This window comes from Podarcis cretensis (genome assembly GCF_951804945.1).
Source record: "Podarcis cretensis genome assembly, chromosome: 2".
Lineage (NCBI taxonomy): Eukaryota > Metazoa > Chordata > Lepidosauria > Squamata > Lacertidae > Podarcis > Podarcis cretensis.
Genome location: NC_137171.1, coordinates 83,408,452 through 83,427,152, shown reverse-complemented (window position 1 = coordinate 83,427,152; position 18,701 = coordinate 83,408,452). Strand labels below are relative to the sequence as shown.

The 18,701-nt window shown below is 39.0% G+C and overlaps 1 protein-coding gene across 13 annotated transcripts in view; it reads left to right on the top strand.

The window, feature by feature from the left end:
- The window catches only part of ERC2 (ELKS/RAB6-interacting/CAST family member 2), a 530,269-nt gene that overhangs the window by 453,032 nt on the left and 58,536 nt on the right, over positions 1-18,701 (top strand). For 3 of the 13 annotated variants that reach the window (XM_079964990.1, XM_079964989.1, XM_079964995.1), the window contains one exon: positions 5,104-5,286. The exons of 8 other annotated variants lie outside the window; for them this stretch is intronic. The gene's annotated coding sequence lies outside the window, so the exon portion shown is untranslated. Of the gene's footprint in view, positions 1-5,103; positions 5,293-18,701 lie in introns of those variants that run through there. 2 more of the 13 variants (XR_013835709.1, XR_013835710.1) reach the window with 1 other exon arrangement.

Sequence of the window (18,701 nt, the reverse complement as noted above, 5' to 3'; positions counted from 1 at the left end):
GTTTGGGAATTCTGCAAGTGCTCTGGTTTAAGTATATAGCTTCCATATTTTGAAAGGATTTTTTTTTTCTAATTTGAATGAGTAAGCAATCGTAATCTTAAAGATTGGGTAAGGATCAAAGTGAGCCCAACACCCAGATTGTGGTGCTATTATTCTGTATCGAGACTGCTTCCCTCATAATGGTTTTTAATTCTTACCTGTTGCTGCACCAGTAGTCTGGGAGGGGTGGATCAGGTCAGCACAGATCAGAAGTCTCATATGTACATGTAACTCCTCAAACATTTTTGTTCCCTTGACTCTGCTGAGACAAACTGCAATTTGGCTCCTCCTTTCTCTCAATTGTTTCTTCAGTGGCCATTGCACCTTGTCATTATGTGACTAGAAAGTTTGGGTATATGAATTTATTTGTTTTCCCTTCCCATCCCCCTTTCCTTTTCATTCAGTAAGCTGTTATTGTTGTTGTTGTTGTTATATACCGGGGGCAAGACCTGTGTCAGTGTTTAATTTTTGTACTGTATACCACTTAGGAAACTTTATTCAGTGTGGTGGGAGAAGGGGATTTGTGCAACTTTAGACTTTCAGGAACATTATCTTTCTTTGAACATACCTCTTTGGACATGCTGACCTCATGACAGAACATTGTATTCATAGATATAAATCACCTTTGTTTGGATAAAGATAAATTTTAAAATGAGGAAATATGATTAGTAACAAACTCCATTAGATTTAGAAGCAAATCCCGTTGAAGAAGGACATGGTTTTATTCATAATGTTCATTTCTGCTTAGACCTTTATGAGTTTTTTTTTGGGGGGGGGGAGTTTTTTAGTGAATGATATACTTGCCCCCCAAAACTGCATGGTCAAAGATGATAAAAGTCATTTTTTAATTGTAATTTAACAGTACAATGTGATTGAGATGCTATTTGGTATATGCAGCACTTTTTTCTTTAAAAAAAAAAAGTTTAGGGATGCTCTCAGATGCTCTCATTTTCCTATTCATATTGAAATACTGCCCCTCAATGAGGCCAAACTTAGATTCACAAAATTTTTAGGAGTATGCATACCCCTGCATACCCCCCCCCTTAGAAAAAAGCACTGGGTATATGTCATATAGTTTTAGCAGATGCATATGCCATTGTTTTTATTTATTTTATTTAAATAATTCAAATTCAGATATATGGTATTGCAACTCAACATAGTAGCCTCCAAATGACAAGTCGCTGCATTTCTGTTTAAAATTTGGTCTCATGTAGAAAGGTGGTTTTTTTGTGGAGATGAGGAGAGAAATATTGTTCACTTTTTGTATGTTTTCACTAGTTTGCTAACCCAGGAGATGCTCTTTGCAAGGCTAAGGAGATGTAGCATCTTTTGAAATGTCAAATCATTTCATATAATAGGAAGGTGGAGAATGGTGTGTGGTGTGGAAGCAGTAAGAGAGAGACCAGCAGCTCCTGTGATTTATTTCACCTCCTGGAAGATTGTTCTCATGATTGTTGGGAAAGCTGAGAAAGAAAATATAGGAAAGTGAATAATAATAATAATAATAATAATAATAATAATAATAATAATAATAATAATAATTTATTTATATCCCACCCTCCCCGGCCAAAGCCAGGCTCAGAGTGGCTAACATCATACAAGTAAGACAATGCATAAAAACAAGCGTTCAATAAATTAAGATACATCCCACAATTAATTCAAACAAATTAAAATTAAAATTAAAACTGGACAAGTGGCAATCTTCAGGTTAAAATTGAAGGCGGTTACGAACTGTTTCCACTGATATTATAAGCACCTGTGAAGAATTGTCATGCTTGAGTCAGATCTGTCCCCCCCCCCCAAGAGTTTCTTCTGATTTTACATGTTGTTGTTAGGTCTGAACTTAAGAAGAGACCCACTGGATCAGACTGAACACCTATCAAGTCCAACAACCCATTACCCACAGTGGCAACCAAAATGCTTCTTGGGAAGCCCACCAGCCAGGACATTTTTTAGCAATCAGAGGGAAGGAGAAATTCCCCTATCCCTCATTAATCTCCCCTGTAGCAATGTCAGCCAGTCTATGATGAATTTTTTCCACTATTTATTATATGAACCTTGGAAATTAGGATGGAGACTGAACAACTGTACCGGAATGCATCTGTTGTCATCCAATTTGGCTTGTCAAGTCTTAGTAGGCATTCATATTTCTTACAATTTATAAAGGACTGTAAAATATATTGTTGGTTGCTCTCTGAGTTGAACATCATCACAGGATTTGTTTGACATTGAGTTACATGTAAATAGCCCCTTGGCAGGATTAATTTGATTAATTTGTAAATTTTCCTACTCCTTAATTTTAAACCTCACTGTTTGTTTCATATTACAAAATCTTTCAAGGCCACTGAACAAAATAATTGATTTGGATCCTTTAGGATAAGAATCCATAGGGTAAAATTACATAATTGGTTTTAATTACATAATTATAGCATTTTAAATGTGTGGAGGTGAAAGGTTACCATTAGATGCAGAAGTCATGATGAGGAACACAAAAATAAGCCATGTGTTTAATTCTGTGTTTCTTTCCATTTTTATACAAGAAATTCAGTGAGATCTATCCTTGACCTTGGACACTGAGTGATTATAGCAAATAATATAGTGCTGTTATGGTTTTTAGAACCATAGAGACACCTTTGTAAATCACTAAGTGCACTTTAGCAAAGGCTTCATTTAGATTTAGTGCACTACATGGGTAATCAGTGGTGGGAACCTAACTGACAGCAATTTAACATGATTGGGCTGGGTAATTACATAATTACCAGTAGTGTTTATAAATGCATAAGGATATTTTTATTGGGCGAAAAAACCAATTGCTTTCTTACTAAGAAGAAAACTAAATAAACAAATTTGTTGTCTTAGGTTAAGAGGACATGCTCTGCTCCTTTATGAAATGTGTTCTTGTTATGTTGTGAAGTGCATTTGTTTTACTGTGTAGTCTTTTCTATTTTGTATCAAAGTTCTGGAATGCAGCCTCCTATTTAAACCTCCTGTAGAGCATATTTGGTATATCAAATGGCTCTTTGACACACTAAAGCTGTAGAAACCGCAATTACACTGATTTTTTAAAGCAACAATCCAGGAGGAAATTGTTGTTAGATTTTGGATTATAACCTGAATCTATTTGCAGTGCAATCCTATGCATGTCTACTCAAAGTAAGTCCCATTGAATTCAATAGGTCTTACTCTCACTCAGGTGAGAGTGTATAAACCTGCAACCTAAAGCACTATTCTGTATTACTTTTTATTGTTTCTGAAACAATCTGTGGTTTCTTTCTTTGCCATGCTTTCCCCATTTATCCAAATATGTCCACTGTGTGTGTGTGAGTGTGTGTGTGTGTGTGTGGGTGGTTATCATGGTACAATTGTCATGGTGACCCGATTCGTGATGTGCATATACATGTAAGTCTAAAAACTCTGTTCATTCTCTGCATAATCAGCAACTTGCCTATCGCCTCACAGCAATTTTGACCCATGTTTATTGATTTTATGCATAGGTTCAGTTCGCACATAACATTAAGCCAAACCATGGCTTAGTGCAAACCTATGATCGTGCATATTCCTGGAGCAGAAATAATTTTGCAGAGAATGAACAGAGAAGTCAGTTACTGAGCTTTCAAGTTTCCATTACATCCGCATCACAAAGGAAGCTCAGTTTACCTTTACCAGGGCTAAACTTGAAATTGCTCTGTGCTTGTTTTATAAGTCTGAAAGCATTTGATCGTTTTAATTCATAGATCCACTGACTTTGCTTCGAGGAATAAATATTTTGAGGGATTTTCCATCTAAGTGTACTTGGAGCCTAAAAAATTAATCTGAAATAGCAGCATATCTAATCAGAACTGTCTTCAGGAAGAAAGCGATCCTTTCCCTGTGTTTATTAATTGTGTGTGTGTTTGTGTGGGTGTGGGTGTGTGTGTACTAAGTACTAAGGTTAATTTTGATTGGAATATGATTTCTTTAGCGTTTGAACTGTATTTTTTTTTAATTTGGAAGAATTTATAAGCTGCTTAACGGAAAAAAATATACTAACAAAATCAGCAAAATTTAAAAACAGGAAACCATCATTGTTAATGTTCTTATGAAAGATAATATTCCATAGTATTTTGAGTCAGGAGATGATCTGGTGCTTGTGCAAGTGGATTGAAATCCATCCAGTTGGCTTTAAATCAGAATATTACACATGGTGGTTTGGATCCAATCTTAGCGGTGCTTAGAGCAGACCCATTTAAGTCACTGGAATTTATGATAGTCAGAACCTACTCTGAGCATGATTAATTCTGGATCCAACACACTGATCTAGAGTACGATGTGATAGTCAAAGTGATGCAAGCAGAAAACTAACAGAGGAAAGAGGAGCTTGATACCAGTTTCTCCTTATTAGTAAGTAAACCTGATTTTGAAGAACAAAATCAAGGCTAAGCTATATGTTGCATGGCAGTTTCATCAGCTGTTGGAGGGCAATTTGGACTGGGGCTTGTATGTTTCCCCCTTTGTGGCTAAATAAAATAGGCAAGCCTATTCAGACATGTAGAAGTTATGTGTGTTTTATTTCTTTTTAGCTACTGTTTATTTTAATAATCTTTCGAATGTTTTTAAATATTGGTTTAAACTGTTTTTATCAATAATGTTAATGTTTTATTTTGAGTTTCTGTAAACTGCTTAGAGGGCTTTTTTTTTTACAATCGAGGGATATATAAATTTTTTGAATAAAATTTTGTTTGTTAAATAATAACAGCTGGGGGGGACGACAATGTAAGTTGCAGAATTAGCTCTGTGACTAAATATTAACTCTTCCACCAATTGTACAATGCAGTTCTGATAATAATTGGGTCCCTCTAACCATCACCCTCAAAAAAAATAATGGGTTCTGATACGAAACTCCTGAGTAGCAACACTTACGTCCTAACAAATGCAAGAAATTGTCTCCAAATATTTCAGCCCTTTCAGTTAAATGCTTATAATCCTTCTTTACTGGAAATGCCACTTTCTGCCATTATGCCTAGGATTTGTTTGGTCTCTTTCTCAAGCAAAATGTTTCATATTGGTTTTGTTTCTTTTGACTAGATGATCCAGTCACTGTTGGAGGCACATTGCCACAGCAAAATCTCATGCTGTACATTGATCACCTGTCCAACCTTTGCCTAGAGTGTGATCCCCAGTTCCTTCAAGAGATCCAACTTTACCTGTCTATAAAGAAGATGAGGAGGGAGACATCTGGGATAACCAAGCATCAGAGCATTAACACCAGAGCAGGTTAAATTCAAATTTATCATAGTATTCTACTTCACATCCCACCCCTTGCAGATTTTTGCCCGCACGTGATGTTTGTGAATGTGTACCTGTGCTTAATTATTATAGTCATTTCCTCAGAAACCCCCAGATTGGTGTTATGTAGCATTTACTAGTGAAAGAATCCAAGACTTGGTTATATATTTTTTCACTTGCTCTAAGCATACAGAATGTAGCTTCCTTGCCCGCTTTCTCTTCTGCCATTAGGAACACAAAGCTTTGATATCTACAAGGCATACATGGTTTCACTTACTGACTTAAGGACTGCCCCCTAGGAGTCTAGCACAGCCCACACACAATCCTGGAACATGTCCAGCTTTTCCTCTGAGCAGAATGCGAACCTGTGACCTTGTGAGCCTCAGGCAAAAGGGCTGCCTACTGAGCCACTGATACCCATGCCATCAATAAGTTTTAAATGCCAGCTGCAGACTTCAGAGAGATAATGATTTCAGTGTGTAAAAGGTTTGGCTGTGGAGACTGCAGCTCACACAGATGGCGTGACAGGGTAAATGTGTTGATATTTTATATAACATTTCCATACCTGAGATATTGCTAATATACTTAGAAGGACACTTTCAGGCAGATGAAAGTTTCAGGGTTATGTATCCGAAATGGACTACCAAACTTATAAATGCCTGTGGAGTGCATGTTTTAATAAGAACACTTTCATTGTTTGGATTTCAAACCCAGGATTTGTAACAAGAGTCATGGTGTTGTGTTAAAGGGGTGGGAATTAAAAAGTGAAAATTGTAGCAAGTGAGAATCGGGGAAAATAAGCAAAGCAGGATTGAAATCCTACACTGATTTACCTGGGTGCAAGCCCCATTGAACTCAATGCGACCAACCCGAGTATACATATAGTGTTTAGCTGTTGGTGACTTACAATTGGATACGTTACATGATTAGCAATCCCGTATTAATATGGATCTTTAAAAGGCATTTTTCACAAAATATTAATTTTAGTTTGCAGCTTGTGTTAGCTTTCACATGCACTTTTCAGATATTCACTGGACCCTGTCAAGGAGGGGGGTCACTTTTCATGACAGACCCAGAATATCATTCCAAGGCATAGTTCCTGAGTTTCTATCAGTACGCAGATGTGTTTCAACATTGTCTGTGTTTTGATGAGTAGAGCAGAGCCAACTACCTTCCTAAGCACCCTCTCTTTCCTCAAAGTACAGTGGTACCTCGGGTGACATATGCTTCAGGTTACACACTCCGCTAACCCAGAAATAGTGCTTCAGGTTAAGAACTTTGCTTCAGGATAAGTACAGAAATCGGGCTCAGGCGGCACAGCGGCAGCAGGAGGCCCCATTAGCTAAAGTGGTCCTTCAGGTTAAGAACAGTTTCAGGTTAAGAACAGATCTCCGGAATGAATTAAGTACTTAACCTGAGGTACCACTGTATGTGGAAATAGTAACTAATGTGTGCATGTGAGGGGAAGTGAATTGACTGAACTTCTTGTTTCATACTAGGACTCTAACTTAAGCTTCCTGAGACCAAATCTAAGCTTTCATTAGGTTGAACACAATCATAGATGGCCAATAATGTCTCTTTAAGAATTATTTTTTCTGTCTCTGGCATGTTCAATCATTGCATCCAAGGCCTATTGGTCATATTGTGTCCCTGAGTCCTGTGCTCTGATTTCAAATGTTGTGGGGTTTGCGTGGGCTTTATGCATTTCAGAAGCAGAAAGTAGCATGAAAACCTTGCATTGTATTTTATGTTTTCTTGTCCATTTTATTTCATGCACTTCTGATGGTAGGCTGAAATGCATGCTGGGAACAGGAAAAGCTTTCTAGAGAGATGTGCAATTAGAAATAGATGAACACATGTGGTAATTTAATTGTGATTGTGACAATCAAAATACTTTGAAATACAGAGTCCTCAACAGTGCCAAGATTAAATCTTACAGTCCATGCTCAGACTTGCATTTGTACCATTTCTGTGCATACTTCCTTCTGAGATGATCTACAAAGACACCATTTGCAATGTAATTTTGACATGTTCATTTTTCCACTCAAAGACAGATGGAATCCATTATGAATTTTGAATAGACTCACAAACAGTAACAGATGTTGCACTCAAGGTGGGGGTGGAGAGATATTTTCCCCTATATAACTTACCTGCCTGGGAAACCATCATCTGGACAGCTATTCCAGAATATACAGGACAGGTAGGATTGGAAGTCCAGCAATCATAGCCTTCTCTTTGTACAATTAGGCATACTTCTGATGTAAGCTTGAAGCAAGGTGTGTGTTCTAAATCCCATCCAATTCTTTAGCTTCTATTGGCAAGCAAAGCTTTTTCAGTCCTCAAATGGCAAAGACACATGGCTACCATAAACTCTAGGGAGGCAGCCCAAAATGGTGGGCTTGGGTGTGAAACTGACCAAATGGCCTTGCGACAAGCAAGCAGCCTGCCTCACAGGATTGTTGTGAGGCAAAGACATTGTTCTGAGATCTTCATGGGAAGCACAAAATATAAATGCATCAAATTAAATGATGATTATCACTACTGTTGGTGGTGGTTGTTGTTTTACTTCTGCAAATGTTCCTCTTCCCCTAATTAGTAGCATGTAGATGTATTTCTGAGGAATACATCCCTCACTGATGTATTGGCCTTGTGGTTCTGCTGCTTAAAAAAATGTAGATGTTATCCTGCATTTAGCAGCTTGTCAATGGCTGATGACTGAGGATTTGAACAAGCACGGCAGTGCTGGCCTAAGAACTTTGCCCAGCCTGCCAGATAGCTTTAATCCAGTCATATGGGAACACAGACAGCACAGCAGCCACTTCTGAAACATGAGACCACAAGGACAGCTGAATAAATTCAGAGACGTTTTGAACATTCTAACCTTTGTCTTGGGGGTGGGGGGTGGAATCTGATAATGAACAAAAACTAATACCAATTTATTTTGTTTTTGTTCTTCAGTCCGGTAGCTGTTAGGACTTTCATTTTCTTAGGGTTGCTGCGTAACAAAGTATTAGCCAAGCAGCTTCCCGACCCCCCCCCCCTTCACACTATGGTATATTTAGTTCTGTATGTAGTCTATTCCTTCACACTCATTAAGGAATGAATCTGGTTTCTGTTTTGTTCAATACTGTATATACATTGCACCCATAAATATTTGAACTAAGTAAATATAGTATCTCAAACATGGAAAAGCTTTCATTATAAACAGGGGGCTGGTAGGGTCTTTTAAAACATTCTATTCATTGGCCAAATGTTGCCCTTTTGGAGGGGGGAGTATGTAAGCCAAAAAATATGATGTATTCCTGTCTGCTATATTGCAACAGACTCTTTCCCAGATTATGTCTTGATTTGCACATTTTATATGTCTAGTGATCTGGTGATGAGGGAGCTCTAGGAGAGGCCTGTAGATTCCCTCTGCAGAAACACATGGCCGGCATTCAGCTGTATCTGGGGCTAATTTCCTTCTTTTGCTTCATTTAAGGTGCCTCATTCTGGTTTACAAGCAGTAGAATTGAAAGTAATTTTCTTACTTGGAAATATGGTGGGCTTGTTCCTAAGTGGTAGTAGCAGGGGTTAGGGTTTTTTTTAAGTGTTAAGTAAAACCAGAATAACTTAAAGAGTCCCCCTGCCCCCAATGAATTAGCGAAGAACAGAAAGATTAGCCATCACAAAACTGCACTTGAAATAATTTTCCTAGAAAGCTACCTAAGAGGAATGAGCAGCAAAACATTTTGTTTCTAGGTCAATAGTGATTTCATATGTGTTTCTAGGTCGATAGTGATTTCATATGTGTACCCTTACGCATGTTTGTAATTATGCTGATTGAAGGCAAAGCACTATTTCATCACATATTTAGAAGGCAATATGTTCACATGGCTAGCATTAAACAGGTACCTGGGTTTTATATAGTTTTATACTTTTTCAATAAAGAATTTAGAGCTGTGTGGCTAGGGTTGTGTATATTCATAAACATGTATTATGCAAGCACGTAAAATAGTGGGTGGTCTAGCCACGTCCACCTAAGCCAATAAGACTGGGGTGATTAAGACACACACGTTTCTCCAGACAGTGGGAATCGTCTATTTCCAAATGGATATTTAGCTACTTCAGACGTGCACTTTCATCCCCTAAATATCTGTCATTAAATCAAGAATGGTGGACTCTCAATCAGATGTGTGAACTGTCACCATCAGAAAATGCTGTACATTCACATAACACCAGATGTTGGGAATGCTCTACCTATGGTGATTAGTTGAGGTTTGTGCCTTCACACATGAAAGTCATCAATTATTGCTAGTCAGCAATGGATATGCACATATGAATCCAGCTGATTAGACTGAAAGCTGCCCATAACTTCACACATTGAAGATATATTTCCATTAATATTGGCAAAATTTCTGGGTTTCCCCCCCTGCTTTTAATAATGTTGTATTTTATATTTAAGGAGAAACATACCTAGAAATGCCTAGATCCAGCTCTATACGTTGTGCTTCTAATTCATCAACAGCTATGCAACCACTTTTCTTTTAATTTGATGGAAGTGTATCTTGGATATGTCATCAGTCAGCTGTCAATTGTTATTTCACAAAAAAGAAATCCTAGAAATGTCAGGTCAAACATTAAATATATATTTCTAACGTTTAATTTCAAAGCATGAGAGAAAGTAAGGTGGTCAGCCATTCTATAACATTTTTAAAAGCGCATTTCATTTGGCCTCACTGTGTGTGGCAGGCTTTCAGTCTAATTAGCTTAGTTGCTAGAGATTCAGAGGCTGTTCACATGAGTTGCATGTGCCTTGTCCCTCTTGTGTCATGTTTATTAGATTCTAAGCTAGCAAGGTTATGCTTAAAATTCTACAAGGAAGGCTCAAGCAGTATGTGGACCGAGAACTCCCAGAAGTGCAAGCTGGATTTAGAAGAGGCAGAGGAACCAGAGACCAAATTGCAAACATGTGCTGGATTATGGAGAAAGCTAGAGAGTTCCAGAAAGACATTTACTTCTGCTTCATTGACTATGCAAAAGCCTTTGACTGTGTCAACCATGGCAAACTATGGCAAGTTCTTAAAGAAATGGGAGTGCCTGATCACCTCATCTGTCTCCTGAGAAATCTCTATGTGGGATAAGAAGCTACAGTTAGAACTGGATATGGAACAACTGACTGGTTCAAAATTGGGAAAGGAGTACAACAAGGCTGCATTTTGTCTCCCTGCTTATTTAACTTATATGCAGAATTCATCATGCGAAAGGCTGGGCTGGATGAATCCCTAGCCGGAATTAAGATTGCCGGAAGAAATATCAACAACCTCAGATATGCAGATGACACAACCTTGATGGCAGAAAGTGAGGAGGAATTAAAGAACCTTTTATTGAGGGTGAAAGAGGAGAGTGCAAAATATGGTCTGAAGCTCAACATCAAAAAAACGAAGATCATGGCTACTGGTCCCATCACCTCCTGGCAAATAGAAGGGGAAGAAATGGAGGCAGTGAGAGATTTTACTTTCTTGGGCTCCATGATCACTGCAGATGGTGACAGCAGCCACGAAATTAAAAGACGCCTGCTTCTTGGGAGAAGGGCAATGACAGGCCTAGACAGCATCTTGAGAAGTAGAGACATCACCTTGCCAACAAAGGTCCGTATAGTTAAAGCTATGGTTTTCCCAGTAGTGATGTATGGAAGTGAGAGCTGGACCATAAAGAAGGCTGATCGCCGAAGAATTGATGCTTTTGAATTATGGTGCTGGAGGAGACTCTTGAGAGTCCCATGGACTGCAAGAAGATCCAACCTCTCCATTCTGAAGGAAATCAGCCCTGAGTGCTCACTGGAAGGACAGATTGTGAAGCTGAGGCTCCAGTACTTTGGCCACCTCATGAGAAGAGAAGACTCCCTGGAGAAGACCCTGATGTTGGGAAAGATGGAGGGCACAAGGAGAAGGGGGCGACAGAGGACGAGATGGTTGGATAGTGTTTTTGAGGTTACCAGCATGAGTCTGACCAAGCTGCGGGGGGCAGTGGAGGACAGGAGTGCCTGGCGTTCTCTGGTCCATGGGGTCACGAAGAGTCGGACACGACTAAACGACTAAACAACAACAACAAGCCTGCCAAGCAGGGTTGGCCTTTAATTTACTGTATGTAATCCTCTCTGGGAGACATTTTGGCTGAAGCGTGAGATACAGTGCTACAAACAAACAAACAAACAAACAAACAAACAAACAAACAAAGTGTGAATGAACAATCACAGATTAATCACCACATGTTGACAATTCCTTCCCTTCTCATAAGGGACACTGGTTGGAGGATGAGAGAATAGCAATTTCACCAACTCCATCTTCCCTCTGCCACTGCCTCCAAGCAAACTCCCACACTTCTGAAGGATCTCCCAAGCCTCTGAAGCAAGTTTTGTGGAGGCACAAAGAACCACAAGAGAAAAGAGGAATTACCGGTAGCTAAAATCACCTCCCGCCAGCAGCAGCAAAGCTTCCTTCCTGGCAGGTCTGGATCCAACCTATGGTGTTCCCTTTAATGGAGCTGTGTTCATAGGTAGCCATTCACCTTCAGTTACCTATTTTTGTAGCTCTTGTTTGACTATACATTGGATCTAACCTAACTAAATCCCCAGATGCAGATTTCAAGCAGATATTAAGGTGTCAGGATGCCTCACCACCAGCTTTGCATTTTGTATTCTAATTAAGTGGTATACTGGTAAATCTCTGTGCAGATCTGTTTTTTCTCATGCAGGCAGGATTCCAAAATAATGACTGATTAGAGTAAAGGAAGTGAATTATACATTCATGAATTCATTATGTAGGCACACAAAATTTAAATACACTTAATGACAAAAAGCTACACTTCTGGAAATAATGTTTTGCAAAAGGGCTTGTGGAAATCTGTCTTCTTTTATAGCAATCCATTCAGCATATTAACATTCTCAATCAAAGCCAGCATGAAGAAACAAAATGCATGAGGAAGAGCAGGAGTCCCACTAAATGAATTAACATATATTCTGTAGCTCTCTTCCAAAACCATTTTTCCATCTGTTTTAACTAAGAATCATTCTATTATCCTATAGAATATTCAAAACATGCAGCTAGCCTGATGAGGCCTCATTCTTGTATTCTAATATCACTGTTTTTAGAGTGCTGAAAGTGCGATGAATAGGAACATCAGCGTATTGTTTTTTATGGAAAGTTCTTTGCACTGTCCATCTCACTTGTCCTGGCATCCTTGCAAGAATCCAGACGTACCCCTTATCCTTGTCTTTCTTCCTGACCTGTTACAAGCCTACCACTTTGTAGAACCAACTTTTCCTTAGCATTACTAGTAAACGTAAATCATGTTGGTCAGTTAATATGGTGACTGGAGTAATGTGCTCCCTTACAAATTAAGCAGTTCCTTAGGCATTTATATAAATAACTTTTATGGTATTTCTCTAGGCTCGCTTCTTCTGCGTGGACTCTGTAGGGCTCCATTCCAGGAACCTCCAGAGCTTTAGACAAGATATGATGTGTTCTTACTTCTTCTCACAACTGGAACCTTCTAGTGTAGTGCACAACCACAAAGATAAATGTTTTCTCACTTACTTCTTTGAATGGCGCCTCACAGATTCACAAACATATGGCTGGATGGACCATGGAAGATCATTAAGTGCCCCCCTTCAAGGTAGGATGGCCACTTACAAATTACCCCAAAAGAGGAAAACAGCACTTCAGACTCCAGTGGCACATTGGAATTCAGGAGAAATCCCAGAGATGAAAGTGTTCCTTCATGGGGAGTGCATCCCCTCCCAGAACTAATCTCTAGACATGGGAACCACCCACCCACAGCACTTTTTTTACAGCTAGTTGGTCATAACCCTTTTGATCACATTGCCCAGGAAATGAATATTAGAGTCTGTATGGTAGTTTTCGAAAACCTCCGCATATAGAGAAAACCATTTCAAGAGAGGCTGTACCACCACCTCTTTCAAGGCATAGGGCAAAACGCCTCCTGAAGCAAGGAACTCCCTAGACCCAGCCAATCAATCCCCTCCTACTATATTTTATCAGCCATAATGGGCAGGGATGAAGGGGACATATTGTTGGCCCCATCACTGCAAGCATCCTGCCTATATCCTGAGACTGCAACAACTGAAACTGATTCCATAAGGTGTAATTTTATGCTGCTCCTTCGACCTCCAACAGACCTAAATCAATTGTGCCATCAAATTCAGCACAGAATCAGATTCAGCACTGAGTCATTTTGCCTTCAAAGTGATTCAAGTGGAAGGGAGTTCCATGATGACTGAGAAAGCCCTTTCTCCCGTCCTCACTTAGAGGCTGATATTTGTAATTATTCATGTGATTTGCAGCTTCCATTTTTACTGTGTACGGGTCATGCAGGGGGAACCTACATGTGTTGGAGCCTTGAATACTGTAGGTCTGCTCTTTCACAATCCTAGAGCTTGAGAGTAGAGCCACGGGACACAGTCCCAATCCAGAAATCCATTTGCACCCTCAATGACTTACTGAACAGGTCTATGGAGGAATGGGGACTATATGACACATAAGATGGAGGAGCAATGGGAACGGAACAGGAGAGTATTCACTTGACAGGAGTGGGGAAAAGAAACTATGAGACTACTGCAAAAGGAGGAAAGTGAGACAGAAGAAATGGAAAAAGCAGGACAAATAACAATGAGCAGACAAAGCTACCACACAGCAAGGGCTTCTCACCAGTCTTTTGTCTTCATTTCCTTCATACAGCAAGAAAATTCATTATACAGGCAGTTTTCACCCCCCCAAAAAAAGATGCAAATGAATTAAAAACAGATCTACCTCCTCATGAAGGCACAGTAAAGGAAGGAATGGTTTGCTTTATGTAACTTTTCTTGTTGCTGAGAACTCACTTGTAGAAGGTGATGATAAGTGTTAAATGGTTCTAGTAAAACTGCTAGTTCCAAAACTGCATACAATGCTGACGTTTTCATTATATCCAAGGGCTGAAGAACATCCGGCTTTCATCGTAACTGTTTTGTTTGGTTATGTATAAAGACTAAATACACTGCCCTTGGGAGATATCTTAGTGTCACCTGCTCCTAAATTGAAAATTACTTGTTTAGCAGAAGTTTTATTGGAAAGGATAATGATCTTTTTCTTCAATGAGAGTTCTTTGAAGTGGAGTGGGACAGAATGTATAATAGGCCAAATCTTTTGGAAAAACCCTATCACACAGAAATACATTGTACAAATATTCTAAGTAACCATCCTAAATAAGTTACTAAACTTTGGGTTTTCCTTTTTTAGCTCATTCATCCTATATAGAGAGATTGTTCAGTAAAATATTTTTTTTCTCCTTTTTGGATGCTGCATGGAGAAAACACTATATGGGGGGAAACTAATATTTTAAAGTGGTTGTGTGTGCAACTATATACTTTTTTTAAATAAATCCAGAAAGTAAAATGTAGTAAGTAATGCAGGAAAATATAGTGCAATATAAGGCACTGAAGCATTATCATTCATATATGTGAATCATTAAATATATTCAGAACTGCAAAACAAGAGCAAAGGTTCTACATCAAATTCAGCTTGACAAACCATTCTATTTTATAATAATATTTGGATGAGGCTGGTTTTACCTGTCTTATCAAGGCAGGTCATATAGTGTCGGGAGGAAACTGGCAATAAATCACAGCATTCAAGTTGGAGTTAACTGTTTGTTAGCAAAAACACAATCTGCACAGACTTGGTGGACTGTCAGGCCTATGTTAGGTCTTGAGCCCCATGGAGCAGTTGCTGAAACTGAAAGTCCCCACTTCCGCACAGCTATCTAAGTCGCTTCCTCTCCAGTGTTTTTGCCCAGTAATTGGAGATTGCGCCTGCATGCAACCAACCTCTCATCTGCCCTCTTCATGCCTCTTCTGGTTCTGGGAGGCAAAGAGAGAGGGGAGCTTATTGCAGCAGGAGGGGGAGACATCCATGATTGTTCACCAGCCTGACTCATCTCTGCCTCTTGGCCTCTCTCCTCCCACCCTCCTGCTCCAGCTTCTGCCTCTGATTCTTTGCCACAGCCTCTCCCAGCTTATTGAGTCCTCTTCAGGTTCCCACACTGCCTCTTGCTAGTCTTCTCTGTCTTCTCCCTCTGACCACTCATCATTGTCCTACCACCACTACCCAGGCTCTGAGTATTCCTCCCTTGGTGGTTCCTCAGCTGGTTCCTCTCACCATTCTTCTGCATACAACCAGTCCATGACATCTAATGACATTTAAAAGTAATAATAATGAAAGAGCACCAGCGGTCTACTTGCTAACTTTTTCTGGTTAAAACAGAACATGAAATAATTCTGAAGCAGCAAAAAATTGTAAAGTGAAAATAATCTCTTAAAGATTGTGCAAGTGTTGTTTCTTTCTCTGTGTGTTAACACAGAGTTTCCCCTGCAGCCTCTTATGTTCTTCCTAAATATGCTCTGAAGGATTTAGGTACCATCTAAAGCAGATTTTGGGGGCACATGAGGAGGGAAGCTGCAGGCAGTAATGAGAAACAGGAAGATTTGTTGTGCAAGATTTCCATTGTGAAAGTGGGTAGGCATCATGAAATATCATCCCGTATCCTTTGACCATATAAAATTAAAGCAGTTGCTTGACTTGATGCCTCATGTAAACACTCTGAATCATTTTTTTTAAGTTCATATCAACATTAAAGATGTCTAGTACTTTAAAAAGAAAGAGCCACTCAGTATTATCAAAAGCTTTTTGTGTAATAAGAAACACTAAAGGAACTTATTTGCAACTGCTAACTTCATTGACTACATGAATAATATTTGTAATATTTTCTTTCATTTGCTTATTCCAGATAAACCCTGTTGGGTCAGGTTCACATACTATATAGACTGATCTCCGAAATTAGTCATACTCAGAGCAAACCCATTGAAATCTATAGTCAGATAACTTGTCCATTGATTTCAGTGGGTCTACTCTATGGCTAATGTTGGATATCACCCATAATGTTGAGTATGTCTATAAGCTAGAATTAGAGTTTATAGACATCATTTAACAATGATACCAGCCTGAAAAATGTTACCAATACACAAATCATGTTTATTCCTTCTTTATTAAGAAAATTATAATTAGCATCTAACGAAGAAGTTTGTATCTTTTGATCTATACAATATCATTAACAATTTTTTGAGTGGTTTTGCCTAAAATATCAACAAAGATATACATCCTTATCCCTCCATTTGAACACACAATCTTGTTCGTTTTTAGATTATTACTTGCAAACCTCTTTTGCATTATTAACTTGTTTAGCTTCCTTTGATCTATCATGTCCATCTCTGGGAGATTTAAACAGCTGAGATAATCTTTATTTTTTTTATTTCCTCTAGATTATTAGATTTAAATAAGATTTTAAAATACTAAAATTCACAAATTCTTGTATAGGTAAGACATGTTCCAACCCAGTCCAAATTGGATCACTTGTATTTTTGCCTGTTCTTTTTATGATGTACAAGTAATTTGTTGAGTTCATTGTCCTTACAATAAACTTGTAAGGACATTTTTTAAAATGTGTTAAACAGAGAAACAAATAAAGTAAGAGCATGGTAGCCAATGGTGGCTGTCCAGCGACAGAAGGGTATCCATTAGTGAAATGGGGAAAAACAGTTTCCTGCAATCCTTTCCACCCTCCTGCAGCACCACACCCCCTTAATCTGTTCTAGAGGATCTGGAGCAGATTTAGAGGAGGTGTGGGACACTGCAGGAAGGAGAAGGGATTTCTGAAAATGCCCTGCCCTTCTGTTGCCAGACAGTCTCCCTGGATGATTAATGTTAAAGGATTGTAATTTTGCACATTGTACTGTTTTTGCAATGTGGTATTGAAATATTGGTGTTTAAGAATTGCTATTATTGTTTTAGTTCACAGTTAATATAGCACTTTACAATCCAAAACCACCTGCTTAGAACAGCAGTAAATGGTGAAGGCATAACTTATTCATTAAATCCTTATCCCACTGAATAAAAAGTAAATTTCCCATTAATTTGAAAAGTGTCAGAATTCTAGCCACACTTGTTAAAATATCGCCAAGCTTTATCTGCTGTAAATCTTGCAAAAAGTATATTTTAGCTGTCTCATGAGAATTTACATTCTGTACTTAAACAATGAATTATTGACATTTTGAAACCTATCTACTTGTGTTTTATTCTCAAGCACTAAAATACCTGTCCGATTTTTACCCTTCTATTTCTTTATTTTCAGTTCAGCTTTATATTTTTAATTTATAGGAACAGAATATTTATAATTTCTTATTTACTGATCATCATTAATTTTTTGTCACAACATTTTTGTAAGGAAAAAAATGTATCAAAACTATCCAATGGAAGTAAGCTACACATTTCATTATGTGCCTGTACTTAAAATTCTGAGAAGCTATAGGATAAGTGAGTACCAGATTCAAAACGGGTTAAGCACACAATGACAGATTAAATTGTATGCGAAAGGGTTTCATTCCATGACTTAAGGAAGAGTATTTCCTGTACAGTGAATATATTTTAGCTTACTCCTTACAGTAAGGTATGTTGGACAAACACAGAGGTGCAATGTTACATCCTAACAATGTCAGCCATCTTCACCTGTTTGTATCTTTGGCTGTGAGGGGATGGGAGGTAAGGGTAAAGGACCCCTGGACTATTAAGTCCAGTCAAAGGCAGCAATGAGGTGAGGCGCTCATCTCTCTTTCAGGCCAAGGGAGCCGGCCTTTGTCCACAGACAGCTTTCCAGGTCATGTGGCCAGCATGACTAAACCACTTCTGGAGCAACAGGACACCATGACAGAAACCAGAGTGCATGGAAACAGCGTATACCTTCCTGCCGAATTGGGAAATGTGAGGGAATAGAAGACAGAGGTGTGTTTTAGTGCAAGACACATACATTATGACATCCAAGGGCCCTGTCTGGCAAGACTAGCCTGAAACATTTTTCTGTCTGAGCCACAGAACAAGAATGTGCCCATATACAAAAGTGAAGTGAAGTAGCAACTTCAGTTTACATTAACACTGGCAGAGTCCTCCACCCAGTGCTACAAAAAGAGGTTCCAGAACTCACCACGAACACCTCCCTTGTGCTCTTATAATGACAATGGCGCCCACCTGAGTTCCTGTGAGTTCTGGCTGGAAAAAAGCCCTGCCTCCACCACACCTGAGGACAACTGGTTAGTGGGCTCAGCATAGGCCATCTGGCACAAACAGCTCTGTCCTACACTGTACTACGCTTGCCACCCTCTAGCATCTACCCCATGAGGCAGCTGCCTCTACCTAATGGTAGGGTCGCCAAGAGTAGGGCCCTGACCTGAGCAGACCTGAGTTACCATGGGTGTGTTTGCACTTCTTCCACTGTGACTGTTTTCCTTTCCCATCACTATTCCCTACTAT